The 25,267-nt window shown below is 41.1% G+C and overlaps 1 protein-coding gene across 14 annotated transcripts in view; it reads right to left on the reverse strand.

Moving 5' to 3' along the window:
• Positions 1–25,267, reverse strand: part of PDE8B (phosphodiesterase 8B) — a 348,230-nt gene that overhangs the window by 311,149 nt on the left and 11,814 nt on the right. For 3 of the 14 annotated variants that reach the window (XM_078365307.1, XM_078365300.1, XM_078365306.1), the window contains exon 3: positions 8,448–8,581. The exons of the other annotated variants lie outside the window; for them this stretch is intronic. The gene's annotated coding sequence lies outside the window, so the exon portion shown is untranslated. The remainder of the gene's footprint in view (positions 1–8,447; positions 8,582–25,267) is intronic. 14 annotated transcript variants of the gene reach the window in all.

The raw sequence follows: 25,267 nt of genomic DNA on the forward strand, positions 1-25,267 counted from the left end.
AAAATGTTGAAATTTTTTTATGTGGACACAGTAGATCATATAACAGATTACAGACCTAATAACTGAACAGAGAAATAAACTATCCAGAAAGAATTTAGACTCTGAAAACTACGTTCAAAGCTAGGTTAATGAATGAAATTGCCATCAGGCTAATATCTGGGTAAAGAGAAAAATGTTAATAAGTTTGAGGATCTTTAGCCTGGTTTCTTATTTAATCCACTGAGAAACAGATTGGTGATCATGGTCCTCAGACTCAAACCAAACCTAGTACAACCACACAGATACAAGGGTAGCCAGGACGCTGATTCGGTAAATAGACTTTGACCTAGTTTTGGTCCAATGCATCTACAAATTGACTTCCAATTTATTTATTCCTACCTGACAATGTTTTGTGTGCTGACACTTGGCTCCAGCAGGGCCTCCAGGGTACCAGAACTCTTGAGCACCATTTCCCATGCTTTTGGCCTAGACACTTACCCCAGTCACTGATGTAGGCAAGCAGTTCCACGTAGGCATAACCTGACCTTGCCTCAGTCCAGACACTGGACCTGTAGCTTTTGCTCCAAGGCTTATCTGACACTCAAGTCTGTGATGTCTGTGGAAAGCTACTTGGCAGTCATGCATGCAAAACCCATGAAGGAGGAAATTACTACTTTTGAGGTTCCCTTTGGATGGAATGTTGTCGGTGAACAGAATTAAGAACCCCCATGACCCTATCAGCAAGCCCTTGGGAGATCTTTACCAAGACTTCAAAGGAATCTAGAATTCTAAGCATACTTTGCAGGTAGCCAGGATGGTCACTGTGAGAGAAGAACATTTTTCTCATCATCCCCATCACAGCTTGAAAGGTAAGTGCAGATCCAGTGGCAATACAATTAAAGCTCTCACCTGTGGTGGATTGGGATTAGGTACAGGTGGAAAGGAGAGGCTCTGGGTCAGGTGGTAGCCATGGTACTTGAACAATAGGGAGGCAATGATAATTGGAAAGGAATGGGGAATTCATTGGCTTTTGTTAATGCTTTGAAAGTCTTAAAATAAGAAAGTGACAGGGTCATGTTAGCCAACTATCAACTCAAGCCTGCTGTGTATAGCGCAATGCTTAAAAGAACTTGATCTTTTAAACAGGGAATACTGTCTTGAAGATTAAGCCATCAGGTGACAGAGTCCATGATAATGGAGTCAGGTTTTGGCACAGTAGGAAATAGTTTACTAAAGGAACTTAAGGACCTGATAAATTAGACTGTTTTTACACTACTATAAATAAATAGCTGAGATTGGGTAATTTACAAAGAAAAAAGATTTAATTGACTCACAGTTCTGCATGGCTGGAGAGGCCTCAGGAAACTTAGAATCACGGCAGAAGGCAAAGAGGAAGCAAAAACCTTCTTCACAGTGTGGCAGGAGTGAGACATATAAGCAGGGGAAATGCCAGGTGCTTATAAAACCATCAGATCTCGTGAGAACTCACTATAACGAGAACAGCATGGGAGAAACCTCCCCCATAATCCAATCACATGGGGATTACAGCCCCGTCCTCAACACATGGGGATTACAATTTGAGATGAGATTTGGGTGGGGACACAGAGCCAAACCATTCCCCTGGGTAATGCATACAGACAGAACCTGGATAAGCTTGTAAAAGGAAGTCTTGAGGATGTTGGACCAGGTGGGTGAGTGAAATAGAAAGCTGGATAGCAGTGAATTTATTGACCTGGGAGCACCCTTGCTTGTTAGAAACTCAATGTCCTGGCAAGGATACCTGTAGCAATACACTGCAAGAGTGATTTCTTGAGGCTTGGACAAAATAGTGGCCTATAATAAATAGAAGTCCAGAGGCTGGAACTTGCCAAGCATAGCACCAAGGAAGGAGTCAGAAAACTCAGAGACATGAAAATATTAAAAGAGATTTATTTTTTCTTTTGATTATTTATGACAGATCTCAGAAAGTTTTCATCAGGAATTCACAGAGGCAAATGAGTAATCAAATTTCTATAAGCACTTATGTTTTTAAAAGTTTGTAGGGCCGGGTGCTGTGGCTCATGCCTGTAATCCCAACATTTTTGGAGGCTGAAGCCGGTAGGATTGCTCAAGCTCGGGAGTTCAACACCACCAAGGTAACATGGAGATACCCTGTCTACAAAAAAAGCCAGGTGTGGTGACACACAACTGTAGTCCCAACTACTCAGGAGGCTGAAATGGGAGAATCACCTGAGCCTGGGAGATTAAGGCTGCAGTGAGCTGTGATCTTGTCACTGCACACCAGCCTGGGTGACACAGCAAGACCCTGTCTCAAAAAAAAAAAAAAAAAAAAAAAAAGTTTGTAGAAACCACACATAGATGCCACTTTACAAAACTGAATTCCATGAAGCTCTTCCATTTTTGTCATCCTCCTCAAATGATGTATATTAGCAAATAAGGCACAATTTATTCTTGAACAGCAGTAACTAACTTTTAAGAGATTTAATTTGATTGTGGTAAAATATACAGAACATAAAACTTACCATTTTAAGTGTACAGTTCAGTAGCACTAGGTGTATTCACACTGCCATGTAACCTTTCCCACTATCCAGCTCCAGAACTTTATCCCCCCAAACTGAAACTCTGTTCCCATTACACAATAACTTCCCGATCTACGATTCCCCCAGACCCTAGCAACCTCTATTTTCCTGTCTCTGTGAATTTGCGTGTTCTAGGTACTTTGTATTAATGGAATCATACAATGTTTTTCCTTTTGTGCTTAGCTTACTTAGCATAATGTTTTCAAGGTTCATCCATGAAAGGATGATACAGGAAATATCCGAATTTATTTTCTTTAAAAAGATGAATAATATTCCATTGTATGTGTATACATCCGTTCATCTGTTTTGACATTTGAGTCGTTTATACCTTGTGGTTTTGGCAAATAACACTTCCATGGACATTGGTGTACAAGTACCTGTTTGAGTCCCTGTTTTTAATTCTTTGGGGCATATACTTAGGAGAGGAATTGCTAAATCATATGGTAATTCTCTTTTTGAAGAACCACCAAACTGTCTTCCATTGCAGCTGCACTATTTTACATTCCCACCTGCAAGGCACAATTGTTCCAGTTTCTCTGCATTCTTGCCAAGAACTGTTATTTTCCTTTTTTAAAAAAAAAAAAAAAACATCTGAGCATGATAGCTCACCCTTGTGATCCCAGCATTTTGGGAAGCCAAGGCAGGAGAATCATTTGAGGCCAGGAGTTTGAGACCATCCTGGACAACACAGAAAGACTGTGTCTCTACAAAAAAAATTAAAATAAAAAAATTTAGCTGGTGTGGTGGCACATGCCTGTAGTCCCAGCTACTCCAGAGGCTGAGGTGGAAGAATCACTGAAGCCCAGGAGTTTGTCACCCATTGCATTGCAGCCTGGGTGACAGAACAAGACCCTGTCTCAAAAGCAAAACAAAACAAAACAAAAATCCTAACAGGTGTGAGAAATTTAGAAATTTACTATTAATTTTTCAAACATTTTTCTCCCTTCTCTTTTTCCTTTCCTTCTGATACTTCAAAAGCAGATATGATATTGTTCCCCAGCTCACTGATGTGCCTTTTCTCCATCTTTTCTCTCTGTGCTTCACTTTGGGTAGCCTCTTTTCCTGTGTCATTATGTTCACTGTTCTTTTCTTCTGCTGTGTCTAATCTGCTATTATATCCATCCAGTGTATTTTCAATTTTTGATGTTGTATTTTTATCACTAAAAGCTTAAGCTTAGTCCTTTATAAATCCTTTATTTCTCATAACTTTCACATTCTTTCATCTTTTTATATGAGAGATGTATTCCTTTCTTTCTTTTTTATTTAGTTATTTTTTTTGAGACAGTGTCTCACTCTGTCACCCAGGGCAGTAGTGCAATCTCAGCTCACTACAGCCTCAACCCCCTGAGCTCAGCAGATACTCCCATCTCAGCCTCCCAAGTAGCTGGGACTACAGGTGTGCACCACCACAGTTGGCTAATATTTTGTATTTTGTCTAGAGATGGATTTTCACCATGTTATCCAGGCTGTTCTCAAACTCCTGGGCTCAAGCAATCCACCCACCTCAGCCTCCCAAAGTGCTGGGATTACAGGTGTGAGCCACCATGCCCAGCCAGAGATTTCTTGAGAGCTCTCCTCTGAAGTAATGCTGCAGTTTGAATGTTTGTCCCTTCTAAACTCACATTGAAACTTAATCCCCACTGTAACAATATTAAGAGGATGGGAAATCAACCTACAGTATTGGAGAGATGGCACTTTTGGGAGGTCATTAGAATGAGATGAGGTCATGAGTGTGGGGGATGAGTGGCTTCCTAAGAGGAGAAAGAAACAAAGCTAACATGCTCAGCTCCCTCTCTATGCCCTATACCACCTCAGGACTCTGTAGATTCCCCACCAATAGGAAGTCCTCACCAGATGCACCCCTCACCTTTGGACTTCCAGCCTTCAGAACTGTGAGAAATAGATTTCTTTTCATTATAAACGACATAGTCTCAGGTATTCAGTTGTAACAACAGAAATGGACTTAGGTGCTGTGCCTTATAAGTCATAGCTACCTTGGTCTTCTTGAACTACAATCTCTGTTTAACTCAGTGGGAATGACCACACTGTATAATTTCCTCTCCCTGAATCACAATCTTGGAGTTGCCTACACGCAGAAAGCCTATGCCAGGGTGTATATTGCCCCTTATGTTTTCCTTTTCAGGGGATCACAATCTCACTGGACTCTTATCTAATGTCTGAAAATAATTTTTTCTTACATTTTGTTTAGTTTTCTAGTTGCTTATATTCAAAATGTAATTGCAGGCTGGCTTACTCGTTCATGGTTAAAAGCAGAAGTTCTTGAAAAGGATTTTTAGTGTCAGCTCAGGTTCAGGTACAACAACCTGTTGCTAATGACACTGTCCTCCAGACTACTGTACACATGTGCTAAAACAGTAGCTGATACATGTGCTATGTCCCCAGTGTCTAGCAACACTGGTCCAGGAAGCCTGAGGCAGAAGCAGGATTGCCCTCCTCACCATCACTTCTCATGATCCACTTCCCATCTAATGAGCTTAGGTTCTGCTGAATTAATTGTCCTACTTTCAGGTAGGCAAATGTGTGCCCTAGCAGAAATGACAGAGCTTCCCATTCACCTTAAGGTATGATTATTGCTTTTGAACTTCAGGTTCCTCATGGCAGTAGACCAGCAAGAAAAAAGAGGTGTTCCTATGCTGAAAAGAGTATTCGACTCTGATTACCACAAAGAGCCAAGGCTGCTGTTACATAATGTGTGCAGGAAGGACTGTGTCTGGAACGTAGAAGATTCACAGGGACAACTGTTGATGATTCCATGACTGGTGATGGTGGATGGTTAATCACAGTGAACATGACTTTACAAGGTCAACTAAAGGCTCAGACCACTCAGAGATAAAGTTTTGAGTCAGCCATCAGGAAAGCAACCTATATTAGCCAAAGAATGGCCGAGGTTAAAGGAAATCTAGAGCAAATGGTAGAAAACGGAGAGGACAAGTGCTATTTATGGACTGGGACCCTGTTGCATCAGCGGGGAATATAACTTGTTCTGTTAACCTTCCTGTATTTAGTCCTTGTAGGATTTGGAGCTAGCCACTACCTGGAAGAAGACTCTGGGCAGACTGGACTTAATGTAGAGCACAAAAGTCCTAACAAGTGCAAGGGTGAAACTTAATGGAAATCTGTTGTGGTTTCAAAACATCTTCTGAAATTCTTTGATTTTCCTTCCTTCACAAAATGAAGGCTAATTCCCTTCTCCTTGAGTGTGAAATGTGCCTACTGATTCACTTCTAAGGAATAAAAGGTGGTAGAAGTGACAGTGTGTGATTTCCAAGACTAGGTCACAAAAGACACTGTGACTTTTTTCTCCCCCCAAAATCACTCACTCTGGGGGATGCCACGTACCATGTTATAAGGACACTCAGCAGCCCTATTGTGAGGCCCATGTGGCAGGGACACTGGAGCCTCCTGCCAAGGGCCATGTAGTACACCACATTGAAAATGGATCTTTCAGCCCCAATAAAGTTTTCAGATAAATGCAGCCCTGGCTTGAAATATTGAATATAATGTCATGGCAGATCCTGAGCTAGAAACTGTGGAGAATAGCTGTTTGTTTGTTACAAGGCATTAAGTTTGGAGGCTAATCTGCTATGCAGTAATGGGTACCTAACGCAATACTTCTGGAGCACTTTACATCTTCTTGTTTGACTCCTGGTTCTGCCTAGGCTTTGACCAGCTACACACAGGTGCAATCTGAAGCATCCCGCGTCAGCCCTTGAATCTCGTGTACCCCTAGCTCCCTACCCTGGGAATTCTCTAAGGTGCAGAGCACCTGCAAGAGGGCTTTAAGCACTGACACAATGAGAAAGAAGCCAACAGGTCAATGTTTTTCCTTCCACCACCCAGGTGTAAGGTTCTGCGGTGGATTTCAGAAAACTCAAAGGTCCTGATAGGCTTGAACAACAGTTGCTCAGTTGTAGCCAATGAGATCATGTATTTCCCTTTTTACCTCACTTTATTATAAAAATGTTCAAGCATACAGAGAATCTGAAAGAATTCTACAGTCAAAACACATATATCCCTATCTAGATTATACAACTAACATCTTACTCTATTTCTTTTATCATGTGTATATCCATTCATCTATTGTTCTATCCATCTACTGATCAATTTTTAATGCATTCCAAAGTACTTTTCAGATAACAGCATAATTCACCCTTAACATTTCAACATGCATATCATTAACTAAACTCCACTATTCATTTATGATATTTTTCTTTTAAGGCAAAATTTATATTCAATGAAATGAACAATAGTAAGTGTATTATTCAATAAGTTTGAAAAGTACATTGATGTGTGTAACCCAAACTCCTTTGAAGATGTAGAACAACATTCCCTCATGCCTGTTCTCTGTCAACTCCTACTTCTACGCCCACATCTGCACAGATCACTATTTTGATTTTTCTTCATTGTAGATTACTTCTGCCTATTCTAGAACTTTAAATAGGAAAATACCATATTGTTTTGAGTAAGGCTTCTTTCACCCAGCATGCTTTAATATTTACCCATATTATTCTATCAATACTCTATTCCTTTTTATAACTGGACAATATTCCATCGCATGAACATACCACAGTTTGTTTATCCATTCTTCTGTTAATGGGCTGTTTTCAGCCCATGTTTTGTTTTGTTTTGTTTTTCTCAGAGACAAGGTCTTACTCTATCACCCAGGCTGGGTTGCAATGGTGAGATCATAGCTCACTGCAGCCTTGAACTCCTGGGCTCAAGTGATCCTCCCACCTGAGCCTCCTGAGTAGCTAGGACTACAGATGTGTGCCACTATGACTAGCTAATGTTTTCATTTTTTTGTGAAGACAGTGTCTTGCTATGTTCCCCAGGCTGGTCTCAAACTCCTGACCTCAAGCGATCCTCCTACCTGAGGTTCTCAAAGTGCTAGGATTATAGGCGTGAGCCACCATGCCTAGACTGTTTCCAGTTTCTGACTATAGTGCATAATGCTGCTGTGAACATTCTTATACAAGTCTGTCTATATACAGATATTTTCATTTCCTTTGGGCAAATATCTAGGAATGAAATTGTTGGGTCATAGAAGGTGTGTGTTTAGTTTTTTAAGAAAGCGCCAGACCTTTCCAAAGCAGTTGTACCAGTTTACACCTCTACCAACAATTTATGAGAGCTCTGATTTTTCCACACCCCTGCCAACATTTGTTGCTGCAGTCTTTCTAATGTAGCTATTCTGATGGGCACCTAGTAGGTATCTTGTGGTTTTCATTTCAATTCTGATGACTAGTAACACTGAGACCTTTCCTGTACTTGCTGGCCATTCCTCTATTGACAGTGCCTGTTTGTGATGGCTTTTCAGCCACCTCTGCTTTACTCTCTCATTCCTCACTCCTCATCCCTAGTATCATTTTCGAAATAAATTACCTGCTTATGACTCTTTGTCTTGGCTTAACTTTAAGCATATCCAGGCTAAGATATATAGAAGCAGCTGGGGAAGCAAAGAAGGTATAACCCTACCCCTAACCTTATCCCCACCCCTGTGAAAAGGACAAAGAGGATGCTTCTCTACTCTGGGGAAATTTCACCCTTTATCAGTTAATACGTGTGCTTCCACATAATGTCTGTAGGAGGGAACCAGAAAACTGCACCTCTGGCTGGGAGTATTCTACACTGATCACATTTCTATATCCTTTACCATAAAAAAACACTTACGTCATTTAACTCCTTATTGTCTTTGCAGTAAGAATCACTAAGATGGTCATTCACACCAAGTTCAAACACAAAGGGCACTGATCCGAGGAATAAGCAGAGAAATGGCTTAGAAAGAAAAATTACTCCTTCATACCTCATGGGTTTCATACAAGACTTAGCATGGCCTCCATATGTTTGGCACCATCTTTCCCTCCTCACCTAGAGTACTCTGAAGCACCTCATGACTCCAGCATACAGGCCCAGGAGGATGAGGCTGAGAGAGAAGCCCCCTTCCTTCCACTTTCTCCTTCGGCCCGTCCTGGGCTTATGTTTGGCACCAGATCTATGTTTTCCTGCAACAACAACAAAACTTAAAAGTTAGATGCTTCTAGACTTAGATACAGAACTACCACCTTAGGTCAGTCATGGTGGCTCATGCCTGTAATACCAGCACTTTGGGAGGCCAAGGCAGGCGGATCACTTGAGGTGGGGAGTTCAAGACCAGCCTGGCCAACATAATGAAACTCCATCTCTACTAACAATGCACACACACACACACACACACACACACACACACACAAATTAGCCAGGTAATCCCAGCTACTCGGGAGGCTGAGGCAGAAGAATTGCTTCAACCCAGGAGGCGGAGTTTTCAGTAAGCCAAGATTGCACCACTGGACTCCAGCTTGGGGACAGAGTGAGACTCCATCTCAAAAAAACAACCACCACCACCAAAAACACAAAAACAAAAACAAAAAACAAAAGAACTACCACCTTAAAAGGTGCACTGAATTCACATTCAATAATGTGAATACACAGGCATTCAATAACTGTTGGTTGAAAAAATAACGAATGTATAAATGAATGGATGCACATTTCGATAGCAGCACAAGGCAGTATGTGATTTTTATGGCTACATTGCTCTTCCTGCTTTTCTTACTGTCTGCCTCTGGCTCTGTCCACCCCTTTCAGCTGTTGGCTTCTGAATGAACATCTTCCAGATCATCACCAGCCTCACCCTCTGGTTTATAGTAAACAAGGGTCTCGCTGGCGCAGTGGCTCATGCCTGTAATCCCAGCACTTTGAGAGGCCAAGGCAAGCGGATCACCTGAAGTCAGGAGTTCAAGAACAAGGGTCTCTGGAACTGGTGGACCCAGGTTTCCTGACAGCACACAAAAGACTCCTACCTGCATACCTCCTGCTAAACACCTCTCCCCTCCTTATCCCTGTCCCCCAGCACCCAGGAACCATACTATCAGGCAAGTGGGTGGTTGGGGTGACAGTGAGACCCTGTCCTCATGGTAAAGGATGGTGTCCTTTCAAGTACCAGGCATTGTCAGTCTCAATCAGTGAGTGCACACAAAACCTAGGTTCCTATTGGTCTGCCTTCCTCATCCAGATGACTGGGTGCCGAGGAAGTACACTTCCTCTTCTCTTTGATTTAAAAAAAATGCACATATATAACAGAAACATCCACAAAAGCAAACCTTTCTGTTTAATGTGGCTCTCTTTACCATTTACAGACACAGAGAACTTGTCCTGAAACACAGGCTACCAGAACCTTTTGCCCCCTCTGCTCTCATTCTAACCTCTATCCGCCCCTTAACAAGACCTAGAGGGTTCAAAGGAAATGAATCTAGATGGAAGGTGGTTTCTCTAATAGTTCAGAATGGGTGGAAGAACTAAAGGGATTAGGGTGGGTGCCCCAAGCAGGGAAAGCTGAACAAAAGGCCAGAGGCAGAAATGAGCCTAGAAGTGAAGTAGGCCTGGCTGAGAGCCTGGGGGAAAGGGGGCTCACTCTGGCAGTGGTGGTGGAGGGAGAAATGCTTTTCTCAGGATTCCGATGGGGGAACTGAAGGGAGTTGGAGTGTCAGATATGATACTCAGAGAAGGGTTCCATAAGAAACACCAACAGGGCAACTTTGGGGGTTTTGTCATGCTTCCGTGTGACCTTGTTTATGTGGAAGATTAATACTGTGCTCTTTTTTTCACTAGTATTTAGTAAAAATCCTACTGCTTTCTTGGTTTCTGTCTACTGGAAAAATTGGGCTGTACAGGCTTACATTTGCTCTCAACTGGGAACTTTTAGAAAGTATCAATTTACTTTGTTGTACAATATAGAGGTAGGTGATATTTCTAATGTTTTTCAGTTTGTTATCTCTGTTAAAACTGTGTCCTTAGAAATGTAGTTTGAGAGGCTGGATGCAGTGGTTCACACCTGTAATCCCAGCACTTTGGGACGATCACTTGAGGTCAGGCACTCAAGAACAGCCTGGCCAACATGGCAAAACTCTGTCTCTACTAAAAACACAAAAGTTAGCCAGGTGAGGTGGCATGTGCTGGTAATCCCCGCTAATCGGGAGGCTGAGGCAGGACAATCACTTGAACCCAGGAGGCAGAGGTTGCAGAGATGGCGCCAGAGCACTCCAGCCTGAGTGACAGAGACTCTGTCTCAAAAAAAAAAATTACATATATATATGGAGAGAGAGAGAGAGAGAGTATATATATATATATATAGAGAGAGAGAGAGAGAGAGAGAGAGAAACAGAGAGAGAGAAATTTAAGAACTTGGTTTTCTCAGACTCTGAAGACTTTGAAAATTTCTGTCTTCCTAGAAACAGAACTTATGAAAATCTGTGGCTTTGATTGTCTTACGTGGCAATTTGCCCAGGGAACAAGTTACTCATTGATGCATTTCTTTTTCTAAATAGCACAAGTTCTTGTGATACTGTTCTTGTGATCTTCCTTTATACGCTAGATAGTAAAATAAAAGCATGTCACTCTGCTAGGTTTCTTATCTTTCACGCTGCCCTTCCTGAATGAAATTGTCGAGTTAATGAGAGATTATGGAATCATTAAGTTCATTATCACATATTTATTCATTCATTTATTATTAATTTAATAATATTAATTTATTCATATTGTCACTAACACATGTTTATTCATCTATTGCAGGGGATTCCACATGTATTTATTAAGGCATTCTGCTAGGCCCCAAGAAGATAAAAAGAGTGAGTAGGATTATCCCAAAGCTAAGAGAAGAGGGCACATACTGTACCTTCCAGCACCGAGAGGGTGGTTGCTGTTGTATTGTTTTGCTTTAAAGTGGCAACAATGGCAACATGCAGCTGTCACTTTTTCCCTGTTCCCTCTGCTGTGCCACCACCCTTCACTCCCTCCATTTCTAACTCCACAAATTAGATCATCCTTAGGTCCTTCAGGTTCTCTCCTTTACCTATTTGTATTTAATAAGTAAATGTTCACAGAGTACCCATCCTAAGTGACGTACTTCTACTCCCAAACTTTCTCATCTGAAAACTCCTATTCATTCTTTCCCTCAAATTTCCTTCTTACCAGCTACTTCAGTTTATGTCAAGTCCTTCAAGACCTGGACCACATGACCCCTCTGTCTTATATTCCTTTCTATTCTCCATTGGGAAGATGAACTGTTTCTTTATGTTCCTAGTATACTTTGTAGGGACCTCTGTTCTAGAAAACAGCACTTATTTATTCATCCATAGAAGTGAATTCCATGCGTATTTATTAAGGCATTTGGCTAGGTCCCAAGAAGATAAAAATAATTAGAAAATAAAGTCCATTCCTCTCACTCCAGTTAAAGAAGGGGGTAAACTAATATTCAAACAAATAGTTGACAATATGATGTCATATTTTCAATATGTTTTCAATATGATGAATTGCAAGAACCCTGCCTGATATCTATTAAGGAAACTGGCTGAATAGGAGATACAATTGCAAGTATAGAGGAAGATGGTATTGTCTGAAATAACTGGATGCATGAATGGCCTAGTGGAAGGGGATCAGCTAGCGGCCATCCAGTAGTCTCTCTGCTTCTGTGATTCAAAGGCAATTGGGTACATAAGATTACTTGAAACCGCTTACTGCACCACAATCTGTGGTTGACAACCGGGACCTTTCCTTCAACTATCAGAGCAGTATTATGGGATGCCTCTAGAAAGCTGCAGCATGTATCCCTTTGCTCTGCCTTGCTGTCTTGTGATATATAGCAATTATGACATCTCCAACATGAAATCAGGGATGCAGATTACCGACTATTCACTGGCAGTCCTCGTAATTAGCTATTAAGCTTCAGCTGCCAAACCCCCAATGCAAATCTATTCAGAGGATAATTAATTAAACTTGACTTTCTCATTAGAAACCCATAGTTTTCCTAACCTTTCATTCAGGCCATGGATTCCATGTGATGAATGTCACCTTATAATTTGTCATATCAGTCATATCTATCTCACAGCACTTCATGCTACTTAAAATGACATCTCCTGATTTTGAAGAATGACAAGTTTAGAGAAAAAAAGCTCTGGCCATTTAATAATTAAAGATATTGTAAGGACGGATGTGGTGGCTCACACCTGTAATCCCAGCAACATGGGAGGCTGAGGCGGGCAGATTACTGGAAGTCAAGAGTTCAAGACCACCCTGGTCAACATGGTAAAACCGTGTCTCTACAAACAACAACAACAAAAATTCCTGGGGCAAGGTAGTGCATGTTTGTAATCCCAGCTATTTGGAAGGCTGAGGCAAGAGGATCACTTGAACCTGGGAGGCGAAGGTTACAGTGAGCCAAAATTGCACCACTGCACTCCAGCCTGGGTGACAGAGTGAGACTCCATCTCAAAAAAAAAAAAAAAAGATATTGTGAAATAAAAAGGCAGTAAAATATGTTTTAGTGACTCATTTCTATTGTATCAGCTTTGGACCATTTTAAAATCCTCACTCTTCTGGTCATTCTTCCATAGGAATGTGCTCAGATTTCAGAATGCATGATACCGATCATCATATAAACATGTTTATGTCAGATTCCTGGGCCCTGCCTTTAGATCTAGTAGGTTTGGAAGAATTCTATATGATTCTAATGCAGGTGATCCATGAACACAGTGCTCTCACCTCTGGTGTTGTACCTGGCTTTGCCAGTAACAGGACAACATTGGGCATGGGTCTCTGCCTCTACAGTCTGAGCACACCAAAAATTTCCAGGCAGAGATGGGTTTGAGCGGAAGGGCAGATATATCATTGGTTAGCCACCACTGGAGTCTGCCCTCTGCCATTTAACTTAATAAAGATCCCACAGCCTTGGGAATGAGGTATAAGGTCACAGTCAGTGATAGTAAGCCCATTTCAAATAGCTGAGGACAAGACTCTTGAATTTGCCTTTAGAACATTTTAAAATATTCAACTGTCTTGCTGTCCTTCTGCCCCATTGGTCAAAGTTTGCAGAGCCTCTTCTTTGTTCATTAATACAAACCACAAAAACAAAGGTAATATTAACCCTTTATATTTCATAGTGGGATAAGAGACTCATTGAATTTCAGGACCAGAAGAAATCATCAAGATTGTCTCATTCAACCCAAGGGCTAGAAAGTAGATAATGTGGTGACAGGGCAGAGTGCTGACTCTCAGTGCAGGGTTTGCTGATAGAACTTTGCAAAATCCTTTCGCAGCTATGCAGCATTAATCTATCTGTTTTATCTATGCCTCTGCCTCAGAACAAAACTCAAAATATTCCCTAGAAGACAAGTAATCAGATGCAACCAACCAAACTCCACTCTATCTGACTTGTAGGATGGTCTGTGGGCTGACAATCGCCTGGGACTGGACCTGCACAGGCTCTATCTTATCAATGGTAGAAGGAGCTCCAACCCCTGGAGCAAACCTGTCTTCTCTATACTAAAATTATTGTCATAAATAATCATGAACTGAAATGAATCATAACAATAACCAAAAAAGCAATGCTGACAATAAAAGTTATCTTTTGCTGAATGTGGTACAGATAATTTTTTTTTTACTTTACACAAAGTAAAAAATAAGATATTACAGCAAAAATAACGATTGATATTTTTTCATTGCATTCACATATATGTACATTTTGAGCCAGAGTCTTGCTCTGTCGCCCAGGTTGGAATGCAGTGGTGCAATTTGGGCTCACTGTAACCTCCACCTCCAGTGTTCAAGTGATTCTTGTGCCTTAGCCTCCAGAGCAGCTGTGACTACAGGCACCTGCCACCATGCCTAGCTAATTTTGTATTTTTAATAGAGACAGAGTTTTGCCATGTTACCCAGGCTGGTCTCAAATCCTGGCCTTAAGTGATCTGCCTGCCTTGGCCTCCCAAAGCGCTAAGATTAAGGGTATGAACCACACACCTGGTCCACATTAATGTATTTTTAAAGGAAAAAAAACTTAGATCTATATAGTGGCCTGTATAGAAATGAATAATGTTATAATTAAATAATAACAAGAATAGAATTTAAAATGACTAAATGTCAATTTTAAGAATGTCACTCAAAATATTTCATATATGAATAAAAATTTGCCCTTACCTAACAAAAATAGTATACCTTACAGTTTCACTGTTTTAAATTCTAAACACAAACCCAAATACTCCAAGGAATCATACAGATGATAGAAGCGAAGCAAGTGAGGTTCTGTTTCTTATCTTTGCAATCCCAGTGCTATAATTGTTTCTTTGGACTCTGCAGTGTAAATGCAGGAATATGTGCATCCCAGGGGTTAGAGGAATGACTTTGATCTGTTACAAATTCTTCTCCAAAGTAAGTGTGCTGCTGGGTCAGTGTGTGGGGCAGTGGTGGGAGGGGAAGGGGAATAAGCATTCCCTGTATAACTAGGAATTCTCTCAATTGACTTCCATGTAGAGTACAATTACTAAGTGATAATTGATGCAAAAATGTAAATTTGAAGGTTAGATATATGTTAATCAAACTCAGAAGTAATTTCAGCAATTATTTGGAACTCAGACCAACAAAAGATATTTTCAGAGTGATCAGTATTTTATCATTGGCTTTGTCTAGAATTGCTAGACCATGATAATAATTAAAAGCAGACTACATTTTAGGGTATCTGCAAAGAGCCTGTAGCTAATTGTTTTACTTATTAGGGAAAGACTGAATACTTCTCCCTAAGATAGTGAACAGGCAAGGATACCCTCCCTCATCAGTTCTATTTGATATTGTACTCGAAGTTCTAACCATTGCAAAAAAGGCATGAAAAAGAAAGAAAAGGTACAGATATTGGACAAGAAAATAGTAAAAGCATCTTTTTCACAGATAACATTTCTATGTTAGAAAATCCTAAAGAATCTAAGGAGGAAAAAAGCTACTAGAATAAAACAGTTGAATTTAGCAAGGTCATAGGATACAAGGTGAATGTATAAACTCAATTGTATTACTATATACCAGCAATGGACATTTGAAAAATAAGATAAAAGATACAATTTCATGTACAATGCCATAAAAAAATATGACATAGTTTGGGGTAAATGTAACAAAGTTTATGTAAGATCTTTACACTGAAAACTATAAAACATTGCTTAAAAATTAAATAAAACCTAATTAAATGGAGGCACAAATCATGTTCATAGATCTGAAGATCCAGTATTGTTAAGATGGAGATTCTCCCCAAATTGGCTCACATATTGAACATAATCCCTATCAAAAATCCAGCAGATCTTTTTTAAAACTGGACAAGCTGATTCTAAACTCTATATGGAAATTAAAATGACTTAGGATAACCAAAACAATTTTAATACTTTCTATAAGAGTATAGTAATCAAGATGTGATAATGGCAAAAAAAATCAGTGTGGCAGAGACAGTCCAGAAATAGACCCACATATACATGGTCAAGCGATTTTTGTGCCAAGGCATTTCAATATGGGGAAAGGGATGCTTCAGCAAATTGTGCTGGGACATTCATGGCAAAAGATCTCAGTGTTGGCCTTTTCCTCCCACCATACCCAACAATTAGCTCAAATTGTATAATAGACAACATGTAAAAGTGAAAGCTATAAAACTCCTAGAAGAAAACCTAGGAGAAAATCTTTGCAACTTTAGTGTAGGCAAATGTTTCTTGAACAGAGTATAAAACCCACAAACTATTAAAACATAATTGGTCAAATGAGCTTTTATAAAATTAATAATTTTGCTCATTGAAAAACAGTATTAGGAAGATGAAAGAGAAACCATAGAATGGGAAAAAATATTTGCAAACATATATCTAACAAAGGACTTGTATGTTGAATAGATAACGAACTAATACATTTCAACTGTGAAGACAGACCAATTAAATATAAGCAAGCTATCTGAAAAGACCCTTTGCTAAAGAAGATATATGAATAACTAATAAGCACCTGGAAAGAATTCAACTTTTTTAACCATTAGACTAAGGAAAATTTCATTAGGCATTAGGAAAATGCACATTAAAACTAAACCAAGATACCATTTCACACCAACTGGAACAACCAAAATTAAAGAGACAGGTAATACGAAGTGTCAGTGAGGATGTGGAGCACCTGGAACTCTCAGACAGTCCTGGTAGGAGTATAAAACGTTACTGTTACTTTGGAAAACACATCGTCAGGTTCTCATAAATTTAAATACATATTTACCATGTGATCTAGCAATCCCACTCCAGGTATTTATCCAAAAGAAATAAGAACATCTCTCTACAAAAAGACTTGTACACAGATGTTTATATCAGCTTTTTAATATACAGATGCTCCTTGGCTTCTTTACAATATAGTTATGTCCCAATGAAGCCATCATATGTTGAAAATATCATAAATCAAAAGTACGTTTACTATACCTAACCTAGCAGACATCATAGCTTAGCTTAGCCTACATTAAATGTACTTAGAACATTTACATTGGCTTATGGCTAGGCAAAATCATCGAACACAAGCCTATTTTATAATAAAGTGTTGAATATCTCACATAATTTATTAAATAATGTACTGAAAGTGAAAAACAGAATGGTTGTATGGGTACTTGAAGTATGAATTCTACTGAATGTGTATTGCTTTTGCAATATCTTAAAGTTGAACTTTAATAAGTCAGGAACTGTCAGTTTATACAAAATACACCAAAACTAGAAACAATCCAAATGTTCATTAACAGATAATTGATCAACAAATTACAGTGTATCTATATAATAAAATGAAACTTACAATGAAAAGGAAGAATCCACTGACACATGCAAAATATGGATCAATCTCAAAAGCATTATGATAAATGAAAGCCTGACACATTCCCTCTAAACAAAATTTTAGAAAATGCAAATTTTTCTATACTGATAGAAAGCAGATTCGGAGTTACCTGGGGGTGGGGAGAAGGGGAGACTTACTGCAACAGGATACAAGAGAAAGGGTTATGAAAACATTCTGTGTCTTGATGATTGTATACATTTTCTAAAGCCTACCAAACTGTATATTTTAAATGGAAGCATTTTATTGTACATTAAATGTCCAAAATACATTGCAAAAAGGTTCACTAAAACCAAAAACAGAAAACAAAAATACACCCAAATTCCCAAATCCTCAACCAGCTGCTTTTCTCTCAGTCCATTCCTGCTGCTATAACAACATACCACAGACTGAGTACTTTGAAACAATAGAAATTTATTTCTCAGAGTTCTGGACCCTGGGAAGTCCAATATCAGGGAGCCAGCAGATTCAGTGTCTGGAGAGGCTGCTCTCTGCTTTCAAGATGGTGACTTTCTGCTGCATCCTCTGGAGTGGGTGATTATTCAGTCCTCACATGGCAGAAGGCAGAAGGGGAAAAAGGATGAAGACCCTGAGAAGTCTCTTTTATAAGGGCCTTAATCCATTCACCAGGAAGGAGCCTTATGACTTAATCACCTCCTAAAGGTCCCACCTCTTCATACTATTATTGCATTGAGGATATACAATGCCATCAAAAATATGAAATAGTTTGGGGTAAATGTAACAAAGTTTATGCTTGTTTTGGAGAGACACAAACATTCAAACCATAGCACCGCCCATTGTCACCCATCGTTGGGTGCAGGGTTAAAAAGGGAACATCTACTATATACAGAGCTCCCTCCCAGCAAATACTTCAGCTCTCAAGCCTTCGTGTGGTTCCTTACTGTGTGGAAGAGGAATTGACCCTGCATAAACCTCTACAGAAAGCCTGGGATGGAGGTAGGCTTAAGGGCCTGCTCTGTGCTCCCCTGACTCTTGGATCCTACTTAGCTTTCTGTGGGGAAGGAAGGGCACCTCCTTCCAAGTAGAGACCTTGTTGTCCTCAGCCGCTAGGCTTCCAAAGGGAAGGAGAAGAAGGGCACAAGGAACAGAAGACACTTGTCCTGCTTCAGAACTCTCTGAAATGACAGGCGTTTTTTTTAACTGATGACTCTCTCAGTGAAAACACTAGGGTGGAAGCTTTCCATGCCTTACCTTATTCAATTCTTAAAATAACCCTAAGTGTAATTCCTGTTACCCAGTTTGCAGAGGAAAAGGCAAAAGGACCAGAAAGACTAAGAAGGTGTCTCAAGCTTTCAGAGCTAGTACACAGCAGAACAGAATCCAAGATGTCCAAGCTTCGTTCTCACCACCACACGACCTTTGGTTGCTCATGTCCATCCTTCCCCCATCACCCTTCCCCACGTGTACACAGTTGGCAGTGGCAGGCTCATGTTCAGAACAGACAGTGCCTAGGCCTGGAACACAGAGTTCTGCTCCCCACTCCGCTCCAGCTACATCAAGAGTGCCCAAAGTTCAGACTCCCATTAAGTCATTTTCTCTATAATTCAAATGCAGAAGTACTCTTAAGAGACATACAGCATTCCTGCTATTCCCGTGTACTATAAATATGTAATTTATGAAGAAAATGGGAACTCTGTGTCATATCCGAATTGAGAACTATTTGAAGAAATGAAAAAAAAATCCCATCTTATTGAGTCATAGAGAAAAATAACTACCGCACATCATACTAGTAAATAGAAATTTAAAAATAGCTTCTAGGAGGAAGTGTAAATTAAATGTTAATGTGGCCTTGAATTTATTTCACAACCTGATCAATTTCTCCCTATTAAACCAAGGTCAAATAATTTTAGATGCTAACTTGGAAAGCCTTAAGATCAATGTGCTCAACTCCCTTTCAAAAGAAGAAACATAAGTCATCTTTTCTTTGCAAACAGATATTATGGCATATAGGGCATTAGTCACTGAAGAGCGAGATGGCAGTGGGGCCACAGCTGATTTTTCTCTGGCTTGCCCAAGCATGTAGTTCAGTGCAGAGTGGATGCCTCATTTTTCTTTGCCCACCACTCCTCTTCATATGGAAAGCTGCCATCTGTACTCTGACCACGTGGTCAAGTGAATGCTGGCACCTTGGCCACGCAGGTGAGAAAGCCACCAAGTGGGTCTGTTCAAGTCCTTTCTCAAGATTTTTCAAATGTGAACTAAAGAAAGAGAGCACTGCAGGAAACCTGGCTGGCAGCTGCATTTCTGGATAAGTGGGGAAAGTCTGACTGAAAAATCCCGGATGCTCTGGGACAGTTTGTTTCCCCAGCCACCAACCTGGTGCCTCCCAGGGGTTTTGTTACAGGTAGGATCACACATCATAGACAAGACACCGTGTCAGGAGCCCTGTAGGCTGCTTCTGTCCTTCTGGAACCCAAGCTGGAGTCACAGAATCCAAGAATTCTCAGCTGCCATTGATAAATAATGCAAAATGCTTCTTAGCTTCTGCTCTGCCTTGGGCATGCTGCAAGGTATTTAATGCAATTCGCTTCATTTAATCCCCACAGCAACCTAAGGAGATAGGGACTATTGTAATCTTCATTTTACAGATGAAAAACAAACCAAACTAAGTTGGAGGCTGTGAGATGTCAAGTAATCTCACTAGGCTTTTCTCCATCACCCTAGGGAAGCTATAACCTTGCTTGCTCTAGATTTAGACTCTTTCCTAATCATCCTTGTGTAGACAGGAACTACAAAAACAACTCTAAACTAAAAGCCTGCTGCAAACGACCCCATTTAAAAAAAAATGGAGCTCACAAGTGGGAAGCTGAGAGCCCCGTATCTGGGGCCTGGCCAGCATGACAATCCAACTGGGCATTTCACTTGCACACGACATGGAATCTGCACATGGGCACCAGGGAGGGCAGCTGAGGGTGGACTTAGAGAAGAGCCTCAAATTTCTATAGAATAGGCTTTTAAAAAAAGAAACTTTATTGTGGTAAAATATACATAAAATTGACCTTTTTAGGTGGACAATTTGGTGGCATTAAGTACATTCATGTTGTGCCACCATCATCACCACCATGCATCTCCAGAACATCTTTATCTTCCCAACCTGACTGTCTATACCCATTAAACAACGATTCCCCATTTCCCCAGCCTCCAGCCTCTGGCAGCTACCATTCTGCTTATTTCTATAAACGTGACTACTCTAAGCACCTCATGCAAGTACCTACGCAGTACATGCTTTTAATGGCAAGTTTTCAGTCACTCCAAGGATTCACTGAGACCCACTCATTGCCCAGCATTGTGCTAGGCTTTATGTGGGAAATGTATGATATCTCATTCCTGCCACTGAGATCATTCTAGTTGAGCTGTGAAGGCAAGGCTGGCTTCTAAGAAACAATGTGTCAAGTGAACGGTACTAACTTGGAGTTCAAGAGAAACTTAGATGAGGGAGAGCTCCTTAAAACATAGCATAATCTAAGTAGTTTTCATAAGGGTGATGACTCAGTAACTGAGTAGGAGGTTTGGTTGGGCAGAGAGGAGGATTTCAGATTAAAGCATAAATCAGGCAGGCAGGCTGGATCATCCTGAGTAGTGCTAGCCAACACCAAGAGCAACAGCATGCTGATAGTTTCTCTGAGGACAGAGCGATAAACCCTAGATCTGCTTGTGCCCCCAAGCCACACATACTTAGATAAGGATTTGCTTTTCTCCTATTGCAAAAGAGATGCAAAAGAAAAAAACTGACCAGGTGCAGTGACTCATTCCTGTAATCCCATCACTTTCTGAGACTGAGGCAGGAGGATAGCTTGAGCCCAGGAGTTCAAGACCAGCCTGGGCAACATGGTGTGACCCCCATCTCTACCAAAAATAAAAATAAAAAATCAGGCAGGCATGATGATACGTGGCTGTGGTCTCAGCTACTAGGGAGGATAACTTGAGCCCAGGAGGTCAAGGCTGCAATGAGCTATGATCATGCCTTTGCACTCCAGCCTGGGCAACATAGTGAGACCCTGCCTCAAAAAAAAAAAGGAAAAAAAAGAAAGAATTTTTGAATGGTTGGGAGTTGGGGCTTGCTGTTGCTTTTTGTAATTATCACAGAAAACAACTAAACCAGTTCTTCTACGCAAGTTTATTTTTCCTTTGGCAAAAAGAGTTTGTAAACACTCTGAAACTTCTGTAGATGCCTGTACACCAGGGTCAGGTCACATCAACCCTGACTACACTTGGACAGTGAGAACCCTGAAATCCCAGTGGGATAAGCCTCTATGTCCACTTTAGCCAGTCATGCCAGTCCTTTAAACAAGCAGGAGGGAGCCTCACCCCAAGCCCGCCAGCACTTGAACAAGTGCACCAGTGGAGCAGTGCTCCCTGGAGACAAGGCTCTCTGTACAAGAGCTGCCTCCTAGGTCTTTTCCAAATTCCCTCCCACAGGGTCTGTCCTCTGCTTTCCCAAGTATAAGCCTCATTTAGGAACCCTGGTAGAGATGTCAGAACAAGAAGGCCTGTATCACTGTAGGTCCTATTGCTTTGCCTTTTCTTTCCTTTCTTTCTTTTTATTTCCTCTCCACCTTCCCTGTATGATGTAGCAGTAAATAAAAGTACTCCTACCTTTAGACAAAAGCATTTCTCATCGGGTGTCACAGTAGACAGCTTTGATTCTGGCCATCCATTCAGCTGTATGCATGTTAACAGAAACCACAAATGGGGAGCTAAAGTGGAACAGACAGAAAGTACACCATGGGCCTTTATGAGGCATCCTAGAGCCCTAGGAGAGGAAAAATGTGAGATGGCAGTGAGTGGGTCCTGCCTGGATCTCCTGCCAGCCTCCCCCATTCTCAGACAGTAGTAGTCATTTATGGTAAATAGATGTGTACACAACAAAGCAATACTGGGCAGCAGACTAATTCATCCTGAAAAGGAGTTGAAATTCTGAGATAAATCTCTATACCAGTTCTTCCCAACAGTTCTGAGACACAGAAATCAGTATCAAATGCCTTGCTGAGGATTTCCATAGGAAAAGAACCATTTCTTTCTGCTACCAGTATTTTCCTTTCATTCCAGTGACATAGAAAAGGTCACCCCGGTCTAGGTACAGTGCCTCACACCTGTAGGCCTAGTACTTTGAGAGGCCAAGGTGAGTGGATCATGAGGTCAGGAGTTTGAGACCAGACTGACCAATATGGTGAAAACCCATCTCTAGTAAAAATACAAAAATTAGCCAGGCGTGGTGGTGTGCGCCTTTAGTCCCAGCTACTTGGGAGACTGAGACAAGAGAATTGCTTGAACCCAGGAGGCAGAGGTTGCAGTGAGCTGAGATCGCACCACTGTACTCCAGCCTGGGTGACAGAGCAAGACTCCATCTCAAAAAAAAAGAATGAAAGAAAAGGTCCATTTCTTTCTGCTACCAGTATTTTCCTTTCATTCCAGTGACATAGAAAAGGTCACCCCGGTCTAGGCACAGTGCCTCACACCTGTAGGCCTAGTACTTTGAGAGGCCAAGGCGAGTGGATCATGTCCCCGGAGTCGGACACCCCAGCCGTGCAGGCATCTGTGCAGCAGCTCAGGCTCCTCAAGTACACTGAGACCAGTAGCACACAGCAGTGAAACATGGGAACTGCAGACCGCACTGGAGTTACTTCTTACCAACTCCATCTCCCATCTATTCTCTTGTTTATTACTTTCTGCTACATATTGAACAGGCTGAATCTTAAAAATATCTCAGTTCTGGCCTACAATATTCCAACAGTCCAACTGGTCTACTCAGCTCTAGTCTGTACTTTCTCCAAACACGTCCCCCATGCCTGCCTGAGGTGGTATATTTAAAACATAGCTCTCACCATGTCACTCTCTTGCCTAAAACTACCTCAGGATAAACTCCAAGCTTAGCTCACTATGTTTCAAGCAAAAAGAGACTTCACATATATAATTATAGTAAAAATTTCCAGTCTCAAAGATAAGTTTTAAAATTTCATAAGTATCCAAGCCAAACACCAACCAACAAAATAAACAAAAGTATACATTAATGATTTCCTAATAATAAATGGCAGAAGATGATGGCTATGGTTTAAACATGTCCCCCATATACGTGTGTGTGTGTGTGTGTGTGTGTGTGTGTGTAATCTCCACAAACAGCTAGTCTGATAGACCACTGGAATAGCCTCTTAAAGTTTCAGCTAAAGTGCCATTTGGAGGATGATACCCTGCAAACACGAAATACTGTCCTCCAGAATAAATTGCATGCATTAAATCAATGATTTATGGGTCTGTGTCCCCAACAGCTAGAATATATGACTCTTCAACACTGTATGAGCTTCCTATTACCACGAAACTTCAATCCATATTGTGCCTATTAATATTCATATAAAAGTAGCTGGACCATACCTTTACTCTCATAATTCCCAGTTCATCAAACTATCTTCCAATTTTTCCCAGATCTGCTAAGCTGCAAGCAGCTGCTAGCCACTGCATCCATCCCCTCAAAAAAAGTAATTCTGAGGTTCTGATGAAGCCTACAGCAAAAACACTTTCCCAGTCAGTCTTTCCCACCCTTGCTCCCCATTCCAGCAACTCCGTTCCCCTGGTTTCATGTCTAATTTTAGGGGGCAAGCTTTTCTTCCTCCTTCTCCTTCTCTCTTTTCCTCCCTCCTTCCCTACGTCCTTCCCTTCCTGTCTTCTTTCTTTCAAACCCAGCCAAAGATGTATATAACTAAGGAAAAACTAAGTAATCCAGGCAATCAGGACAAAAGGAAAAATGGGGGTGGGGAATAAAAGAAGAAGTAAGAAGGATAATATTAGGACACAGAGAAGTTGACCATGTGGCACTTGCAGGTGCTTTGAGTTGAACTGTGTCCCTGCAAAAGATGTGTTGAAATCCTAACTCTGCATACTTGTGAATGTGACCTTATCTGGAAATAAGGTGTTCGCAGATGTAGTCATGTTAAGACACCCATTAGGGTGGGTCTCAATCCAATATAACCAGTGTCCTTGTAAGAAGCGGGAAATTTGGACACAGACACCGATGTGGTGACAGAGGCAGGGACTGGAGGGATGCCACTGCAAGCCGAGGAACATGAGGTATTGCTGGTGCTACTGTTTGAATGTTTTTGTCCCCTCCCAAACTGATGTTGAAACATAAACCCCAATGTGCTGGGAGGCAGAGCCTAGAGGGGAGTGTTTCAATCATGAGAGCCCTGCCCTCATGAATGGATTAATGCCATTATAAAGGGCGTGATGAAGGCAGTTTCTCCTCCTACCCCTTGCCTCCTGCTATGTGATGATGAAACCAGAATGCTCTCACCCAGTGCTGGCATCTTGATAGGGAACTTACCAGCCTTCAGAACTATGAGCCAATAAATGCCTGTTAATTATAAATTACCCAATCTCTGGTATTCTGTTATAGTAAGCATGAAATAGACTAAGACAGCTAGTCAGCCAGCACCAGAACCTAGGAAGAGGTAAGGAAGTACAAGGGGTACTTCAAAAAAGTTCATCAATAATGTATACCATGCTTGGCACAGTGGCTCGTGCCTGTAATCCCAGCACTTTGGGAGGCTGAGGTGGGTGGATCATGAGGTCAGGAGTTCAAGACCAGGCTGGCAATCACAGCAAAACCCTGTCTCTAATAAAGATACAAAAATTAGCTGGGGGTGGTGGCATGCGCCTGCAGTCCCAGATACTGGGGAGGCTGAGGTGGGAGAATTGCTTGAACCCAGAGGATGAGGCTGCAGTGAGCGGAGATTGTACCACTGCACTCCAGCCTGAATAGGGTCTAATTTGAGGCATGAGGAAGGATAAGATTTCAGTTTGAAAACAGTCCATATCAGAGCAACGTGAAGTCTGCTAAAGCAAGAATCAACCTCAAATTTATGGTGAAGCTTGTGGGGACGAATGGTAAAATCATCAGTCCTTTACAGAAAGTTTATGGGGACAATGTCCCAAAGAAATCAGATGTTTACAAATGGATAAGTCATTTTAAGAAGGGATGAGACAATGTTGAAGAT

This window comes from Callithrix jacchus, chromosome 2 (assembly GCF_049354715.1).
Source record: "Callithrix jacchus isolate 240 chromosome 2, calJac240_pri, whole genome shotgun sequence".
Classification (NCBI taxonomy): Eukaryota; Metazoa; Chordata; class Mammalia; order Primates; family Cebidae; genus Callithrix; species Callithrix jacchus.